The sequence below is a fragment of the Lingula anatina genome, chromosome 4 (assembly GCF_051362555.1).
Source record: "Lingula anatina isolate TDL-2025a chromosome 4, LinAna3.0, whole genome shotgun sequence".
Classification (NCBI taxonomy): domain Eukaryota; kingdom Metazoa; phylum Brachiopoda; class Lingulata; order Lingulida; family Lingulidae; genus Lingula; species Lingula anatina.
Window position 1 is genome coordinate 3,561,173 of NC_141770.1, and position 18,460 is coordinate 3,579,632.

General features: G+C 34.8%; 1 protein-coding gene and 1 long non-coding RNA gene across 3 annotated transcripts in view; both read left to right on the forward strand.

The window, feature by feature from the left end:
- LOC106164374 (uncharacterized) overlaps positions 1–18,460 on the forward strand; it is a 629,853-nt gene that overhangs the window by 56,013 nt on the left and 555,380 nt on the right. The window lies entirely within an intron of this gene.
- LOC147762080 (uncharacterized) lies at positions 15,275–17,466 on the forward strand. The gene is made up of 2 exons (XR_015333699.1): positions 15,275–15,935; positions 16,759–17,466. It is a non-coding gene; the product is annotated as an uncharacterized LOC147762080 (long non-coding RNA).

Consider the following 18,460-nt stretch of genomic DNA (forward strand, 5'->3'; position numbering starts at 1 on the left):
CAATATTTTACGGATGGAACTTCATTTGTACTTTACAACATTAAAAATACATTGGACAACGTTTGTGTTCAGTATATTTTAAAAAATGCCAGACGAAAATAACTTCAGATCCCTATCAACCCCAAATTGAAACGACATTATGTGGGTCACTGGCTTTCTTGATATGACTAAATATGGTTCACTGATTTGAATATCTGAGCAGTTTTTGCTATGTTTGACCAAATAGACCTTACGATAGAGACTGCAGTGTTTTGATTCTGATGCTGTCTCAACCATGATTGTGACGGATTCCACAAAATATCATCTCATTGTGTTAGTGAAGACATAACGCGAGGCGGAAAGGGGGGGATAAAAAGTTCATAAAGAAATTACCTAGTAAGCTATTGAAAATGACAATATGATATTTTAGTTTAAATTAGATGTCGACGAACCATTCAGTAGAGATAGTTGGATTAAAAAGAAATATGTTGAAATAAAACGGCACAAATATTATGGGGGGAGGGTATGATGATTTTTTTTTTTTTCTTTTTTTTTTTTATTGCAATAGAAAAAAAGCAAGTACATAAATTTGAGGGTATGATGATGGTATAAAAGGTTTGGGAGAGTCGGGGAAATTGAGTTTTGAGTGCGTTCGGGTGTTTACCGGTGTCCTTTAACTTTAACACACCAGGTTATACAAACTTTTACAACTTTTGTCTCTAAAAAAACATGTTCAAATTTATATTTTTCTACTTATATAACTACCGTATTTTTCAACTATAATAATTCACAAAGGTGGACTTCGAATTCCAAGATGACGTCTATTGAGAAAGAGCGCCATTACTAAAAACGCAGCACTAGAAAATTAACTGGCAAAGCGTCAACGCTACGAAAGGAACTAAAATTGAAATAAGTTCCAGCAAATGTTATGCTGACGTTATGCGAGAAAATCATCGTGACGTTATAATTTAGCGCTGATTTACTCTATCAAATTCTTCCTCTGAAATGTTGCCCCAATGACTAAAAATGAAGCTTACATACTCGTCATCTCTTGAAATTGAAATTTCAAAAAATTAAAAGAGAAAGAAATTATCGACATTTTTCATTTAAATTAGCGTTTTTACACACAACGAACACGACGCAACGTAATGGCGCGTGAAAAAACGACTTAAAATCCCTACGCCGTGACAGTATGTGTCCTACTGTCAGTTACAGATGGAACATTAAGTGCCGACAGAATTTACATGAAGTCAAAGTTTGCTATTTTTGAACTACACAAAATGTCGGCGATTATCACATCAAGTATGTTTGCCGACTTGCACGAAATATTGCACATTTTCATATATGCACTGGGGCCTATTTGTGCAATTATCCAGAAAAACATCAGAAAACATAAGACAGAAGTGCTAATGAATGAGATTTAGTGCTTTTGCTGAACTGTCCCCATAGGCAATGGGCTAAACAAGACTAGTACAATTTGCGGTTTGAAGGACAAAATGATAGTTTGTTTTTTAAATTCAAAAAATGATTTTTTTTTCGAAGTGAGATATTTGGGACTTCATAAAGAAATCTCAACAATATTTCAAAAAATGTCCCAGTAACAAAGCTAGGCTAACGACGTGAGTGTCACCTCTACCTGAGGTGTGCAAAAAGCTGAATCCCGATGAGAGCCACCTAACGGAGACTGAAATATCGGAGCTAAAAAATGACTTGTTTTAATTATTGATTAAAACAGGCTGTTAGTATGACTAAGTTGTAAAACAGCCGATGGATTTCTTGGAACATTGAATGACTTGAATTGGAATATAATAAAGTTCTTAATTGCAAATTTGTTCTACTATAGCAAACTGCTAACAACACATTTCTAACCGAGGCGTTGCTTTCCTAAGCATAAAAATTAGTTGTGTGTGTGTGTGTGTGTGTGTGTGTGTGTGTCGGAGTTGGGGACGTAGGTCGTGCGCGGGAATCTTCCTCTCTGGCAATTGTCATTGTTGACAGGTATGTAATGGTCGGGGAGAATAGAGGAAGTTGAGTTACAACAAGGTTAATGCTACAGTATTTGACCTCAGAAACTTTCTCAACATGATTGTGACGTTGTCCATGAATTTCATCATATTGTGCTAGTGAAGACAGTGATAAATGATAGAGGACGCTGATATGATCATTTTTCTTATAATATCTTCGGAGTCTCATAATAATTTTTAAAAATACTCGGAACTTTTTGTACTGAATTCACTTATTTCAAAAGTTTCCAAATGTCATGAATTTCATTTATATGAAAAAAGAGAACCATGTAACAGTGGTAACCGTACTTGAGGCCCCTGCAGGCGATGTATGTTTTTTCTCTGGGAATCCACGTCGAGACGTTGTCCAGGATCGAGAAGCTATCTCTATCTAAGAAGCTAATTCCTTGTAAAATTTTACCAATATATAGTAACACGCTTTATATTAATGAACATGGGCCTATTTGATCAATACTTTCATCAAGCTTTATTATTTTCTTAAAAATTCCAGTCCTGGGGGAATCTGTCCAGTGCGGACGGCTCCTACAATTTCTTTGTAGAATAAAAGAACTCTAACATCTCGTGATTGATAGATATCAATCAAAGCTGTCAAATTTGACAGTTTGAGTAAACATACGTCAATCACATCCATACCGCCAAAGAACTTTTATCTCCTGTGATTGATAGGTGTCAATCAAAGCTGTCAAATTTGACAGCTTGATTGACGGTTAGTTAAGCAAACGTCAATCACAATCATCCTGCAAAGGAGCTTTTACTTCCTGTGATTTAGAGGTGCCAATCAAAGCCATTAAAAGTGGATGGCTTGATTGGCAGTTATATAAACAAACGTCAATCATCATACTGGTGATCAAGTATAGCTGTCGAACAATGAAAACGCCGTAGAGAGCGGACTGTCCCCAGGATTATTTAAATAAGTAAATTAAAATTAGGCGTCATTAATGAGTAAATACAGTGTATAGGCATGTGCAAAAAACAGATATCTTTTACAGTTTAGGGTGCCTGTGTTTAAATTAAAAAGTCTCGGTCTTACATTTCTATACAAGCAGGCATTTTTAGTTATGTTAAAAATAAGTCCAAGCTACGCTTGCGGTTGGAGATTGTCGGCAGGAGGACTGTTCAGTTTAGATGTTTAGAAGATTGGGAGCAAAGGAAAGAATTTGAAATCCAAAAGAAATTGCAAGTCTGTTCTGCGCCAGTATAGCTCTGTAGTCCCACCTTGCTGAGGGACACATTTTACTTTGTATTGGAGACTCCAAAGGCTATCCTTCAGTTACACGTACACATCAACTCTATGGCATGGAGTGTGTTGACCCGGATTGAAAGAAAAAGGGAATAGGGCACAGGATAATTACCCACAAGAGGAAAATAGATAAAATAATAAATAAATACACGATAATAAATTAAGTTTGCAGTTATACATATGTTAACTCCCAGGTCAAAATAGATAATAATTACAAATATTAAAAGCTTTATTAAAGATACTGTATTAGCCGTTTTTATACACACATTAGTTTTCTGTGACAATATTCAATGGTTTCGTTTGGTGTGTCATTTCAGCTTTGACTCTGTAGTTGCTTCCAGTAAAAAAACATACTCAGTTTCTACTCTATATTCGCATATTAGTACAACACAAATTCATGTTCGCGATAAATGTCTTCATGTCTACCTTTTTTTAATCATCAGCCTGCTATGCAAATAACGAAATTCAGAGAAAGCAGACGCGTTCATTATGAGTATCTCCATTCTTATGATTTCGGTTTAGAGATATTCTGTAAGTTATCATTCTTGCATAAGAAAGCACTCTTTCAGTCTGACCTTAAAAGTTTCCAAAACAAATAAATAAATAAATAGAATAAAAGTAATTTCCAGCGCCCTGATTACATCACACATACCTAACACCGTATTTATTTATTTCTATATGATAAGGATAGTAGGCTGAGAAAAATGTTTGCAGGGGCGGGGGGGGGGGGGTGTGGATAGGAGCTTATCCCCCCCCCCCCTTTACCCCGCCCTTACATTTTCAGCCACGTCAGTTCTTAGCGGAGAAGAGGATGATGGGCCCTGTTCATTTCTTTACCACTTTACATATTTATAAACGAGTACTTGATATATTGCATCGAGGGCCGATACCCCAGTCAGTAGATGGCCAACTTCAAGTGAGTGATTTTTTCGCTGCCCCCAACCCCTTCTCCTACTCGGCGATTCAATGTTTGCACTGATGTCATATTTGCCTGCAGCTTGACAGACGAGACACTTACTTGGCATGGAACACCCCCTGACGTATTTTACTGATAAGGTTGGACCTAGAGGAGTGGTCAGGGACCCATTACAGAGAACGACTTCTCACTGTACTTGTTCATCCCCTAGCTTCAGGTTAAACATACCATATCTCATAACATTGGTTTATAGTCATGTTATTCAATTGATGATTTTATTCTTACAAAATCATTTGAATGTGGACAGAAATTTTGCTATTTTACAGAAAGAGCTTAAATTGTTATTATGGAGACGATGTGGTAAGTTTGCTTGTAAATGAAATGAGCAAGAAGATTATGTAGACTTCATTGCGGCAGTTGCCCCTCTTCCCAAAGTTTGGCTTCATGAATATTTGAAGACAATGCACAAAATGATGATTTAGACTAAAACGAATGACGGGAAAAAGACAACAATAAGCAGAAATTTCGGTATCTTTTATTATTACTTTTGGTGTTGGTGTTTTATTGTAGAAAAACAATCATAATTATTTGTTTCTTTTTGTGTTAACTTTTTTTGCGTAGTATTCTACTAGTTTTTTTTTTTTTTTCCGAAAATTCATGATAAAACCATGCTAACATTTTTTACAGGGCTATCACAAAGTACACATAGACAGAAAATCTTATAAAATAAAAGTCATCAAGGGGTGTTTCGTCAAGGCTTACGTGTAGCCGAAATATCGAAAAGACCTTCTTCTTCCTCTACATGTAAAGCTGTTTTGTTGCTTCGTGGACTATAAACAATGTTTCGATACTATAGATAGAGCCAAGCTATGGCATAAGTTAGCCAAGTTAGGAACCGGTGGCAAATGTCTCTCTGTTATTAAGTCCTTGTATAATAATATCAAAACTGGTATTTTGTTAAATGGAAAGATCTCAGATTTTTTCAAAAATAACAATGGAGTTCTTCAGGGAGAGGTTTTGTCCCCGATTCTGTTTTCCCTTTTTGTCAATGACTGTGAATTAGAATTTCTAAAAAGTGATACCCAGCCAGTTATGATGAATGATTTGTCACTTTTTCTACTCATGTATGCGGACGACATGGTTTTATTCGCTGATTCTGATGAGGGGCTACAGAGTATGTTGAACTCCCTATCAACATATACTGATAAATGGTCTTTAACTGTAAATGTTAGAAAAACAAAAATACTGGTATTTAGAAAAGGTGGTGCTTTAAAAACTGATGAAGTATGGCTATATAAGGGTCACAAACTGGAAGCAGTTAATGAATTCTGTTACCTGGGTGTCACAATGAATTACAATGGTAAATATTATAAAACCCAGAAACAACTTGCATTACAATGTCGCAAAGCCATGTTCAGTTTGTTTAGAAAGTGTAGTGATATGAGCTTGAACCATACTACCGCTTTATCTTTGTTTGACACTTATATATCTAGTATCGCTAATTATGGATGTGAAATATGGGGTCACCATCCTGCCCCTGATATTGAAAATGTGCATTTGGACTTTGGGAAATTTATTTTGGGGGTTAAACGTTCAACCCCTGACTCAATGATTTATGCAGAGTTAGGAAGATTCCCTTTGGTAACCAATAGGAAATTAAAAATGGTTAAATACTGGCTTAAACTGAGAAACACAAATAATTGCATTCTAAAAGAATGCCTTAAATATTTTGAGTATGAATTCCGGACTAAACCATCCTGTGGCAATTGGCTCTCTAAGATTCATGATGTTTTTACAGAAACTGGTCTCAATGATTTTTTTCACTATCCAAGTAATTATGATGAAAAATTTATTGTACCTCTAGTATATCAAAAACTAATGGATATTAAACAACAAGCTATATTGTCAGAGATTAACGATTCTAGAAAGTGCTGGCTCTATAGACATGTCATCGACCGTGTTACTATTCAAACTTATCTTACAAAATCAATCCCGCTCCAGTTTAAGAAAATGATTAGTAAAATAAGATTATCATCCCATAAACTTGCAATTGAAACGGGCAGATACAGTAAAATCCCTATTTCACAAAGAAAATGTTCCTACTGCAATGATGTGGAGGACGAATTCCACTTTATACTGGGTTGCTCTAGTATTTAGATTTAAGAAAAAGGTTCATCAAACCTTTCTACTGCAATAGACCCTCGGTGTTCAAATTGGTTCTCCTGCTGAATTCTTCCAGAAAGAAAGTATTATGTAACCTGGCACGATATCTTAGCCAAGCAGGAAGGCTTCGGCAATGAGATCTAATCTAATTTGATCTAATTTGATCCAATTTGATCTCATTTGATTCAATTTGATCTCATTTGATTCAATTTGATTTAATTTGATTTATTTAAGTAGTTTATTTATTTAAGTACTCATGTATTTAATTTATTACAGGTACTATTATTATTGTTATGATGATTATGATTGCGATTATTTCTATTATAATTATTCTTTGTAATAACCCTATAGTTGTTGTAACTATATAGTCGTTGTAACATTTGTACCAGTACTAGACTGATGGTCCTCAAGAGACCAAGGTAATAAATAAATGAAGATTACCTGTATCTAGACAAGCACATGTACACCTGTATTTGAATAAGTACACATATTCTTTACATCAGCGAGTTTCCTAGACAGAGAAATTTAAGTAGTGGCAGCTGCAGACAGGTTTATAAAGTATATCTATGTATGGAATATGATATTTGTTAGTTTGATCATAGACAACGCAATAACTTGACTTTGTTCAAAAAAATTAAGTAGGTAAAAAATCCAAATGCTGTGAGAAACGACTCAAGACTTTACTTGTTGCTTATATTAAACTTTATTTACAACAAACAGGCCTGTTTTCCGCACTTAAACAGTAGGAAAAGACTAAAAAACACATTTTGACACAATCCAACAATTTAATTGTCTAATAAAAAATGTAATTTTGACACAAGTCAAGGCGGTTTTAAGTTTGAGCGTAATTTACTTGTGTATCACGAACATAATTAAAAAGCGCGTAATAGGATGGTTAGCAATTTATACAATTGTAAGATGTCTTAAAGTTTCCCCGTGAACCATCACGACGAGAGACCAAGAAGATTTTAAACTTTGAAATCTTTTTACTTCTGAATATTTTGACTTTTATGCCTAGTTTTCGCTTAAAAAAAGAGAAAGAAAATATCCCAATAAAAGTCACCCTAGTCGAACCAGATAAATAGAAGTGCAGTCAAAATCCTAATGGAAGACTTAGACACGTACGCATATTTTTACATCATGCGATTTTCACCCAAAAGCTGGGACGAATGCAGTGCATCTCTGAGGCGCGTTTACTATCTATTTTTCACTTGTGGAATGATTGGCTCTATTCCCATAGATTTTAGATCGATCTATCCCCGCGGGGAATCTCACTAGATTACTTTCAGATAATCCGACTTAAATGTCCGTCCCGCCTACTACAAGCTGTAAGAGGGTAATTAACTTTCGTGTCCGCCCGGCTGACAGCTATTTAGCGTGAACCCCCAGAGAGTTAGGTCGATCTTAAGTAGGTCGATCTAATCTATGGAAATGGGGTGATTGTGTTAGTGCAGAAAATTTCTTTCACACCAGATGACAAGTGAAAACTTTAATAAGATTTGTTAAGCATCATTAATTATCATTAAGATCATCATCATTACAAATCTCTGATATGAGCATCACTTCCGGTCAGTCATATATTACTTCAGGAGACCTTATTTGCATATAAGAGAAAAAATGATTTTTGTCTGATTTTGGCTTGTTTCCAATTTTTTCATTACTTTCAAAAAGTAATGTCCCCTTAGGCTCACAAATCGGAACACTTTTGAGTCATATGCACTGATTGTAAATTGTGTAATTAGAATTTTTTTTAATATCACAGACGTGTATCACGTTTTCACTCCACAGCCATAAAACTCATTGATAGCTGCATGGGTATAAAAGTAGGTCAATTGCCTGTATAAAATTACGATTATTGAATTTTTAGTCTGGACCGTTTTAGGGGGGAGACAGAAGTGGAAAATGTATCAAGATGCCAGCAAAATATTTTGGATGCACGGGGCTACTGAAAAACAAAGTATGTTGCAAAATTTTACAGAAAAGAGTAAAACTAGTCCATATCTCCAGATTCACCATGTAGAACTTTATAGATGCCAAGGTCCCTCTCTATTTCATCTGACTCTCCCTAAAATGTTTTAGACCGCGTTAACTGTGGTGGCAGACGCTGATGCTCTGAAGACGACTCATTGCATTCACACAAGGGGGTAAAGGTTTTCTAATGAAATGCTGTATTTTATTACATATGACGAATTGCGTGATAAAGGAAGGAAAATTGGCTTTTTTAAAATTTATGTTGACTAAGTGTAATACAAGACACTGATATTTCTTCTCATAATTGACAGAATAAAGAAACGCAGAAGGACATAACCTATCTCCCCTTACATGGCATATCCTATCTGTGAACTTGATCTACTTTAGCATTCACTCCTACAAACGCTGTGTGGTATCAGTAGAAAGGGGGCGTATTTTTTTTTTTGGGGGGGGGAATAATTTTACTACAGCGTTATGTTTTTACTCATATTTTACTCATTTTATATATTATATAATAAAACATTTTTTAAAGAAATTCATAGACCTGAATTAAGAGCGTTGGCGACGGTTTTGTATCCAAGCCCACAGCTGTTAATTATGCTGGTCTGCACATTCCGTACTTTATTACAATTTTGATCTGATTTGTTTCTTTGATGATGATTTAGCTAGGACAACAGTTTACCGACGCACAACTTTAAGCATTGGATTTGCCGCCCGCCCCCCCATCCCCTTCGTGCCTGGCTGTATGTGTGTGTGTGTGTGTGTGTGTGTGTGTGTTTGCGTGCGGGCACACTCACGTGCGTTGTATAGAAAAATAATTCTAACATTTTTCCTCTCTCTTTGTTTTAGTAAGTCTTTCGATGAACACGAAAATCGAGTCAACACCTGTGCTTATCATACTTAATGGGTACAATTGGGACGAGAAAAGTAAAGAGATGTAGCTACTCCGAGCACATATTTTTAAGCGTAAGTTGTGTGTGTAAAAGAGAGAAAAAAATATCGTATCGTAACCGCAAATATTTCACAGCGTAGTGGATGTAAAAGAGAGAAAAAAATCGTACCGCAGCAGGGTGTTGTAAAAGATTTTAAATCCTTTAATCATTTTGAAAAATGACAGAAAAGGAATTGTGTTAAAAAAAGAACCTGTCGCCGCTATTTACAGCACCTTTTTTTATGATAATACATGTAACATGGCTATAGCAATAGTACAAGTAAGATAAGATAAAGTAAGAATTTATTCAGCCTATAAAAATATTTAAATATAAATATCGGCAATCGTTATCCTTTGAGAGATAAAACTAAGATAAAACACTGGACAATAAAAAAATTATGAACTAGGCCTAAAAGTGGAATTAATAAGATTTAAAAAAACTTCTTAAAACCGTTACTGCCCTTAAAAGTCGGAAGTCTACTATTGCTGGATAAAAATTTGAAAAGAGAACATCCTGGGTGGGTGGGATCCCCATAATTCATTTTGTTGTTTTCTCCATTCTGTCTTTAGTGATACCATCCAGTTGGGGGAGATCTCTTCCAATTATTTTACTGGTAATGTTAATAACGTTGGGGTGTTTTCCCCGTTCCTCCACTGTAGCCACCAGATGCATTAAATGTTAAATACTCTCAATATAGAAGTATATATATTGAAGCTCGGATTGCATTTAACAACTATAAAGTAGATCTTTCAAGGTTCATCAATATATATATATACTCCTATTTTTATCAATATCTATACGGTGGATCAACATGAATACTCTCAATATTACACGTATAAAAGTTAATTAAAACGGGCTCATTATCTGTAAAAGTTGCAAGTGATCTAGAAAGCCGTTGTCGTCTAAAGCAATACTTCACTTTTAATGTGAAGTCCTAGAAGTTTGAACTATATATCTATTGTATATAAACATGAACATAATTGAATATTAATGCAAAACTGAAGTTGTCAGTAATTGAGCCGTGAAATGTCCATATAATTTAGCGTGATCTGTGAAGCACCTCATTCCCGTGGCTCGTAAATGCGGCTTTTTATTCTTTGTCCTTCGTGAAACAAAGCCTTATACCCGGCAATTCGTTACCCGCTACTAGGGCCGCAGTTATTATTGTCGACTTTTTTGCTGACTGAGAGCCAAAATGACTGTCTATATTTATCTAGAGACATATCTGTGAATATCTGTGGAAAATCTATCTGTTGCCCTGGTAGAGGGTAGAAATTCTCAGGATTTGCAGGATTCAATTCTCAGATAATTTTCAGGATTTTCAACTGGTATTGTCAGTGTTATATGCATAAAGTTTTGTTTCCTGTGATTTGTAAATTAATGATTTTCTTTCCCATGAACTATGATCACCCCTCCCTAATGGTACCCTCAATTAAGAAAAGAAAGAAAAACAAAACTCATTTGATTACAAAAAATTAATATATTATCATAAAATTAAGAGAATGACATTTTGCAGTTTTTAACTGGCTTCTTCAGAGGCAATGATAGTTCTGCACTGACGACCCTGAAAAATAAAAGATGAAAATATTACAATGTAATTCAGTTAAAATGTGTATTCATTTAGGTGTAATTGGATGTTGACAGTAACTCTACAACAACCAGCTCCTGGCTGCTATTATATAATTACTGCTTTCATGTACAGTTTTACCAGCTGTTTGACATAATTTTCCTCTAAAAAAACTGAAAGCTTACTTAGTTATGATACCATCAAAACAAAGAGACAAACAAAAAGAACTTCTCTGTAAATGTATAATTAATGTATTCTTTTAAAAATACTGTTGACTTTTCTTCATTTCTTAATGTCTGAAGAGTTAAGAATTTAATTAATAATAATAACAACAACAACAACAACAAAAACAATAATAATAATAACCATTTATGTCCTTGGCCTGCGTCTGAAGCAAGACGTGAACAGATTCAATAGCCTCCTCCACCTAGATTGGCGGCGATTCTTTGGAGCTGAAATGTATAATACAATATTCCTTACTAAGAATATATAAGAATATAATGTTCAATAAATAGTCAATGCAATATCATATTTCGTGTATGAAGCTCAAATGAACACTTTTACCAGTATTTGGAATAAACAAAATTGCCAAGTATCATTTTAAACTTGCCAAAAGCACAAACTGTGTTGGCACAACATAAGGAGAGAGAGAGAGAGAGAGAGAGAGAGTGTGTGTGTGTGTGTGTGTGTGTGTGTACATGCACAATCACATTCCATCAGTGTAATAAATAGACCCCTATTCTATTGACCCTACTGTCTTACCTCTCTCCTTCACATCCACTGTCACAGGTTTTGTGTCTTTGATATTGACTGAAGAAAGACAGGAAAACAAATGAAACATTTCATACCTGTGCACAACAAGAATTCAATACATTACTTTACAAAGACATCGATTCATTCAAAGATTTAGATCACTGAACAGAGAATTTAAACTCAGTGTTTGTGCATGAAAGTCTCCCCCCTAAAGTCCATCTGTGTGTGTTTACATTTTTAAGTGTGTTAAATGAATTCCCATTAAATTGTCCTAAGCTTATTGCCTTACCTTTTTCTTTGATGCCCTCAGCATCTGACACACTCTTTGTGTCTTTGATATTGGCTAAAGAAAAAATGATATCAAATAAAAACTAAACATTCCATATCTGTGCATGTTCAAATAGGATTCAGTATTACAATTTATGGAAGACACATTCAAATCTTTAAATGACTTAAAAATAAATCATCTTCTTAAGTATGCTAAAGACTTTGCTTGAGCAGCATGCTTGTGGTGTGTATGTGCATACGTATGTGTGTTTGTTAGTGTATGTGTGTGTGCATGCATGTTTCATAAGTATATTAAAAGTCATAACTATTTTACTGAGATTCCTGTCTTACCTATCTCCTCAATACTTAGGGTCTTTACAAGTGTTACATTGTTTTTGTCTTTCAGTTTGGTATCAACTGTGTGTGTGTGTGTGTGTGTGTGTGTGTGTGTGTGCATGAACATGCACTATTACATGTCATCAATGTAATAAATAGATCCCTATTCTATTGACCCTGCTGTCTTACCTCTCTCCTTCACGTCCTCTGTCACAGTAATTGTTGTGTCTTTGACATCAACTGAAGGAAAAAAAGAACACAAATTCAACATTCCATGCCCATGCACAACAAGGATTCAATACCATAGTCAAAGATGTATTCAAGGATTTAGATCACTGAACAGGGAATAAAAACACAATGTTTGTAAGGGCTGGATCTCGTGAGATTTTCTGACAGTCTTGCAAATTATGTTTGTTGATCCATCCTCCATTGTGGACTGTCTTCTGACAAAAAAATTAAATCCCCATCAATGTAAACTTCTAACCATCTTGCAGAAGACCCAGAAGATGGCCTCAATTTGCCCCTGTTTGTGTCTGAGAGCCTGTTTGTGTGTGTATAATTTTTTAAGTGTGTTAAATAAACACCTGTTAAATTGACCTTACTGTCTTACCTCTCTTCTCGCTGCCCTCAGCATCTGACACACTCTTTGAGTCTTTGAAATCCACTAAAGAAAAAATGATATTTTAATAATATTTTAATATTTAAAAATACAAACTTAACATTCCATATCTGTGCATGTTCAAAAAGGATTCTGTAGGCCCATTACACTTTGATGAAGACACATTCAATGATTTAACTGACTTGAAAATAAATAAATAATCTTCATAAGTATGCTAAAAAATGCTTGCAGTGTGTATGTACATGTGTATGTGTGTTTGTTAGTGTATGTGTGTGTGCAAGTGTATAAAAATTCATTATTATTTTACTAAGATTCCAGCCTTACCTAGTTCCTCAATGCTTAGGGTCTTAACAATTGCTACATTATTCTCTTCTTTGGTATCACTTGAAAGAACAGAATTGAATTTTAAGTAATACCATTTATGTATGTTGGAGTATGTTGGAGACAAAGAGAAGCGTGTTAGTCTGTTAATCTGATTGTATTCAGTGAGAGTTTCCATGGAGTTAGTGCACATTAGCTAGGTCTCCAAATTCATTGCCAACAGCCCCTGAGGATCCAGACTTGCACCCTGAGAGTCAGGGTGTTGTTGTAATTTTATTTCATGAATCCTTCCTAAAAGATAAAAAATGCATCAAGTTGATTGAATAGAGCAATGGTGTGGACTTACCACTTGTGTGGACTTCAGGCTTGTACATGTAGTCCCACTCTGGAATAAGATGAGACATTTATTTATTATTTACAAGTTATGATATACACTAAAATAAAGTCTTAAATGTATTTGACAATATTAAAGGACCATTTCATCATTTTTCTACAGTTTTTTATGGGATAGTGAGATTTCCAAATGTTGTACATGACAGATTTAAAAGGTTACGAGAATTATGAGTTCAAGCACCTTTTATTTCCATGTCCAGTTCTTCCCAAGTACAGGTCACTTCCATGCTGTCCTTAGTGGTCACCTGGAGGCACCTGTTCCTAAAGGGTTCAGGCTCCCATGTCCAGCCAGACCCACGGTGGTAAGGCTGAATAAATTTAAAGAATGAATGAATGAATGAATGAATGAATAAATGAACGAATGAACAAACAAACAAACAAATAAATTACTTGATGATATGTTAATGTCTAAAATGAAAAGTAAAATGTTAATATATACAATAAATGATAGATCAAATACACCAGAAGAAATGAATGAAGGTATGAATAAATAAATACTTAAACGTATAGGATTTTAATTTTTCTTTTCAATTTGAAAGATTATCATTTTTACCTCAGATCATTATTTTTGTAAAAAAAAAAAAAGTTTCATACTTACATTTGTGGCTTAATGAATTTCCATACCATATTTGAGCCCTTGGGCAGGAGAAACTCTGCCCTGAGAGATGGGACTCCCATATCAGTGAACCTTGACAGGTTCACTCCTCACTGGGGGTCCCATCCCCCGAGGGCAGTTCCCCTGCTCACCACTTTTGCTTTCAATAAATTGTGTTTTAAAACAATTCTGACTGTGGCCATGGCTGCTAAAAATAAAAAGAAGAAATAAAATAAAACAGAAAGAAATCCTATCAATATATCTTTTTGATATTTACACTACAGACATTCAAATTGATCACTGGGATAATAACTGTTCGTCTTGGCCAAAAAATGAATTTTCCTGAAGTAAACAAATTTCCCATACTTACCAATGGTTAATGAATCCATTTTTACATTCAAAGTTAGTCCCTGTTTTTTTTCCTAAAAAGTTTTTTTTTGTTATAATTTCATATTACAGAGTAAAGCCATCTATGGAGTTCACGTGGTCCGCTGACAAGCTCAGATATCAGAATAATAGCTATAGCTGCTGTTTTTGAGGTAAAACGGATTATATTATATTATATTATATTATATTATATTATATTATATTATAATTTATTATATTATATACGAGTTGTTCACAATGTATTTATTGTAAAATATAGATCTCATACAAAGAGTTAATTATTATCCCTTTAATTAATGTGAATAAAGAAAGATATATATCTATCTTATTTTCATATTATGAGCAAATAAAATGTTTTTTTTATTATTTTAAGTAACAAAAAAATAATTGCAAGAGTAGTTTTAGGCCCATATTGTATTATAAAACACATACAGTCTGATTATACAAACACACACACAACTCACGAGCACACTGTTCTTCTTTATTAATTTCAATTCCCATATCTGCTGTCATCTGCAATATGTACAATAAATAAATGAAATCATGTTAAACAAGATACAAATCATGGAGTTCTGTATCTTAATTTGGTAGTTTGTGATGTATGCATTTGTACCATTATCAGAATGATCAGCAAAACGTGTGACATGAATTTTTTAAGAATAAAAATCAACCACATAAAAAATCATGAACAGGTAAAAAGGCGCTGTGTGGGCTTACATTGAACTTGCTACAGAATTTCAGTATTGAATAAAAAATAAAACTCACCAGCGACTGTGTAGACATTGTCTCTTTGCTTTGTTTACTAAAACAATAAACAGGAATAATTATTGTATAAAAGAATTTCATTGGACGGTTCCTGTATTGTTTCCTTAACTTTAAACCAATCAGATTGACACTTCCTTGAAGCTCTCGACCTTGAGTCTTTCTACTAAATATCGCAATATATATCACCCTGGTCATATCTATTGCGGTTCCAGAACTCTCTCCCTCCTCGCACGAGTTTCTTAGAAAGCAGGCGGTGAACCTGTTGCTGATACTGGCCGCAGTCCTTTACAAATCCTAAGTCTCACCTCTTGCATAGCGCCATCTATACTAAACAATTTTTATATGGCGTAGACTAGGCAAGGGGTGACGCTGAAAAGTCGGAATTTTCATCAAACGTTCTGCACACTGAGTTTCACCATACATCAGGACACTTTTCTTAGATGGTTTTGTTATAGATTCTATTGACAAACTTAATCGGTGAATTCAGGATGAGACATCTAAAGTGACGGACACATATGGTATCGGCTGTGTCAGTTGTTCACTGTTCACATCACGATGCAATGTGCTGGTGAAGATTTTACAAAATGCTTCAGAATGTTGACGCTGCAGATTAAAACGCTCTTGGAGATCTAGCAAGATTGCACGCAGTCATCTAGTTCAGTTTTGTCATTTCCTTTTCATCTGCAATTACCCAATGCCTTATGAAGGTGAGGAAATAAAATGAAGAACTAACGTTATTCCTTCTTATATAATTTTTAAGTGGGCCTTTTTTTGTTTCTTTTGAGTCATCAGTCGAAATAGTAATATATATGAACTTAACTATGAATAACTAAAACTTCCCATGGCGTGTCCACTTACGTGAACTAGCACTACCATCCTGAGTTTCAGAAAGCACCATAAACCCACCTCTTTAATATCACTACTGGTACAGTGTATGCTTGAGCGTTGACTTACAACAACACTTTTTTTGGAAAATTTATTTTTATAAAGTATTTCTTTGCAGTTTATTTGATACTTGGACATAATAAGAGAAGGACATGAAACGCTGAGCAAGATCAAAGGATAATCAGCTTTAAGAGAGCTCTTTGCAAAACCATGTGCATTCGGATCACATGACCTCCTGTACAGGAAGCGAGCATATTGCAGTTGTCAATGACCTTTTGTGTCATTGGGGCAGGTAGTTGGCGATAACTTGAGTCAATCCTTCGGGTGGATAAAGACAATAAACTTAAAGAGATTTACTTAAAAGTATAAATACAATTTGTTCTGTCAATTTGGAAGCTGTGTGAGAATTTGATATGTTTGTTCATGAAGGAATTCAAAATGCCCTTTGTGGTAAAGGCAATCTTGTTTTGAGCTATCAAAACAGCTTATCTGAGACAATGGGCAAATGTTTACCCGAACGCACATAGCTTCAAAGGAAGATGCCGCGTTTCACGTCCTTTCCTTTTTATGTCCAAGTTTGATGTAAGTCTAATATTCTGGATCTTGAGGAAAAACCCTGGTCATTGACTATTTTTTCTTTTCCAGTTCATCATCTGACTCCACACTACACTGTACTACACTGTACTATGAGGCACAGGACTATACTGCCACAATGGAACACAATGACTCCAGACTACTACACTGTACTAGGAAGCAGAGGACTATACTGCCACAATGGAACACAATGACTCCAGACTACTACACTGTACTAGGAAGCAGAGGACTATACTGCCACAATGGAACACAATGACTCCAGACTACTACACTGTACTAGGAGGCACAGGACTATACTGCCACAATAGAACACAATGACTGCAGACTACTACACCGTACTAGGAGGCATAGGACTATAATGCCACAATGGAACACAATGACTCCAGACTACTACACTGAACTAGGAGGAACAGGACTATATTAAAATAAAAATAATAAAACACAATGACCGCAGGCATATTTTCAAGATGGTCAGATAACAATATGAGTTTCATAAATCTTCATAAGTAGATCCCATTGTCTTCTGGATCTTTACATATTTCAGTGAATTTTTGAATCTGTAATGCTGCTTAATCACAGCCTTTCAGCAAGTTTTTCATCTTGTTCAATGTAATGCCTGATATTTAGGTGAATTTGTGCTGCTAATGATGTAAGAATTTTGATGTAAATTACCCAGGTATTTTAATGCTTTGTCAAAGAAAGTGAAGGAACAGTTTTAAGACACTTGAAAATAAAGTAGATTGTTTTAAAGATGTATTTTTTATTCTCTTCCTGTGGATCACACATGTCCTCCATATATGTTTGTATGTGGTAATATTGTTGCTGTATCAACTTAACTTGGAGATGTTACCACAGCAATGACTGTAGTAATGACAGTAATGAGGAAGGGTGTAGTAAGTATTGCTTAGAATGAAGATGGATATCAAAGAAATGGGTTGTCAAGTAGTGGGTAACGACCTTACTGAAGCTGTAAATATTGTCAATTTAGTAAACTCGGGGAATTTAGAGATGAGTAATGGGTGCATTTGACCAGAAAATATCAACTTCTTTGTTTGACAACATGATATAAAATTATGTTCCAGCTTTAAAGTACAGATATTGGTCCATTTCTAAAACTGTTGCAAAGCTGATTCATATACTGCTATTGAAAAAGTTGTATGTAGTCACCTGTTATCAATTCCAGCATTCCCAACTTGTCCACATAGGGTGCCATTCACTCTCAGCAGGTTGGCTGTCATGGATCACATTTGGCATTGATAGCAAGAAGAAGTCTTGTATGTACAGTATAGGTAATTTGCAATCTCCTACACAAACAAACTCAAATCATTACATTTGCTGTTTTCTTTGAGAGTAAATAGTACATTGCAATATTGAAATATTTCTTTTCAAATTGATTAATTCTCTCTTTTCTGATTATCAATTTCCAATAAACTTGACACTTAAAAAAAGACAGACAACTGATCAGCTTATCACAGATTTTCATTGTTGTTAATCGTCATTTGTACAGATTTCAGAAACATTGGACAAGATTTTTTCAAAATTATTAAAGTTTAACTGTTTTGAGTCATGGGATTTGCCAGTGATTTAGGCACAAACAGCTGATCAGCTTATCATAGATTTTTATTGTTGTTAAACATCAGTTGAACAGATTTCAGAAACAAAGGACAGGGTTTGTTAAAGTTATTAATATTTAACTAATATTTAACTGGAATTTGTCAGTGTTTTCAGTGTAATTTTCAGCTTTCTCAAATCT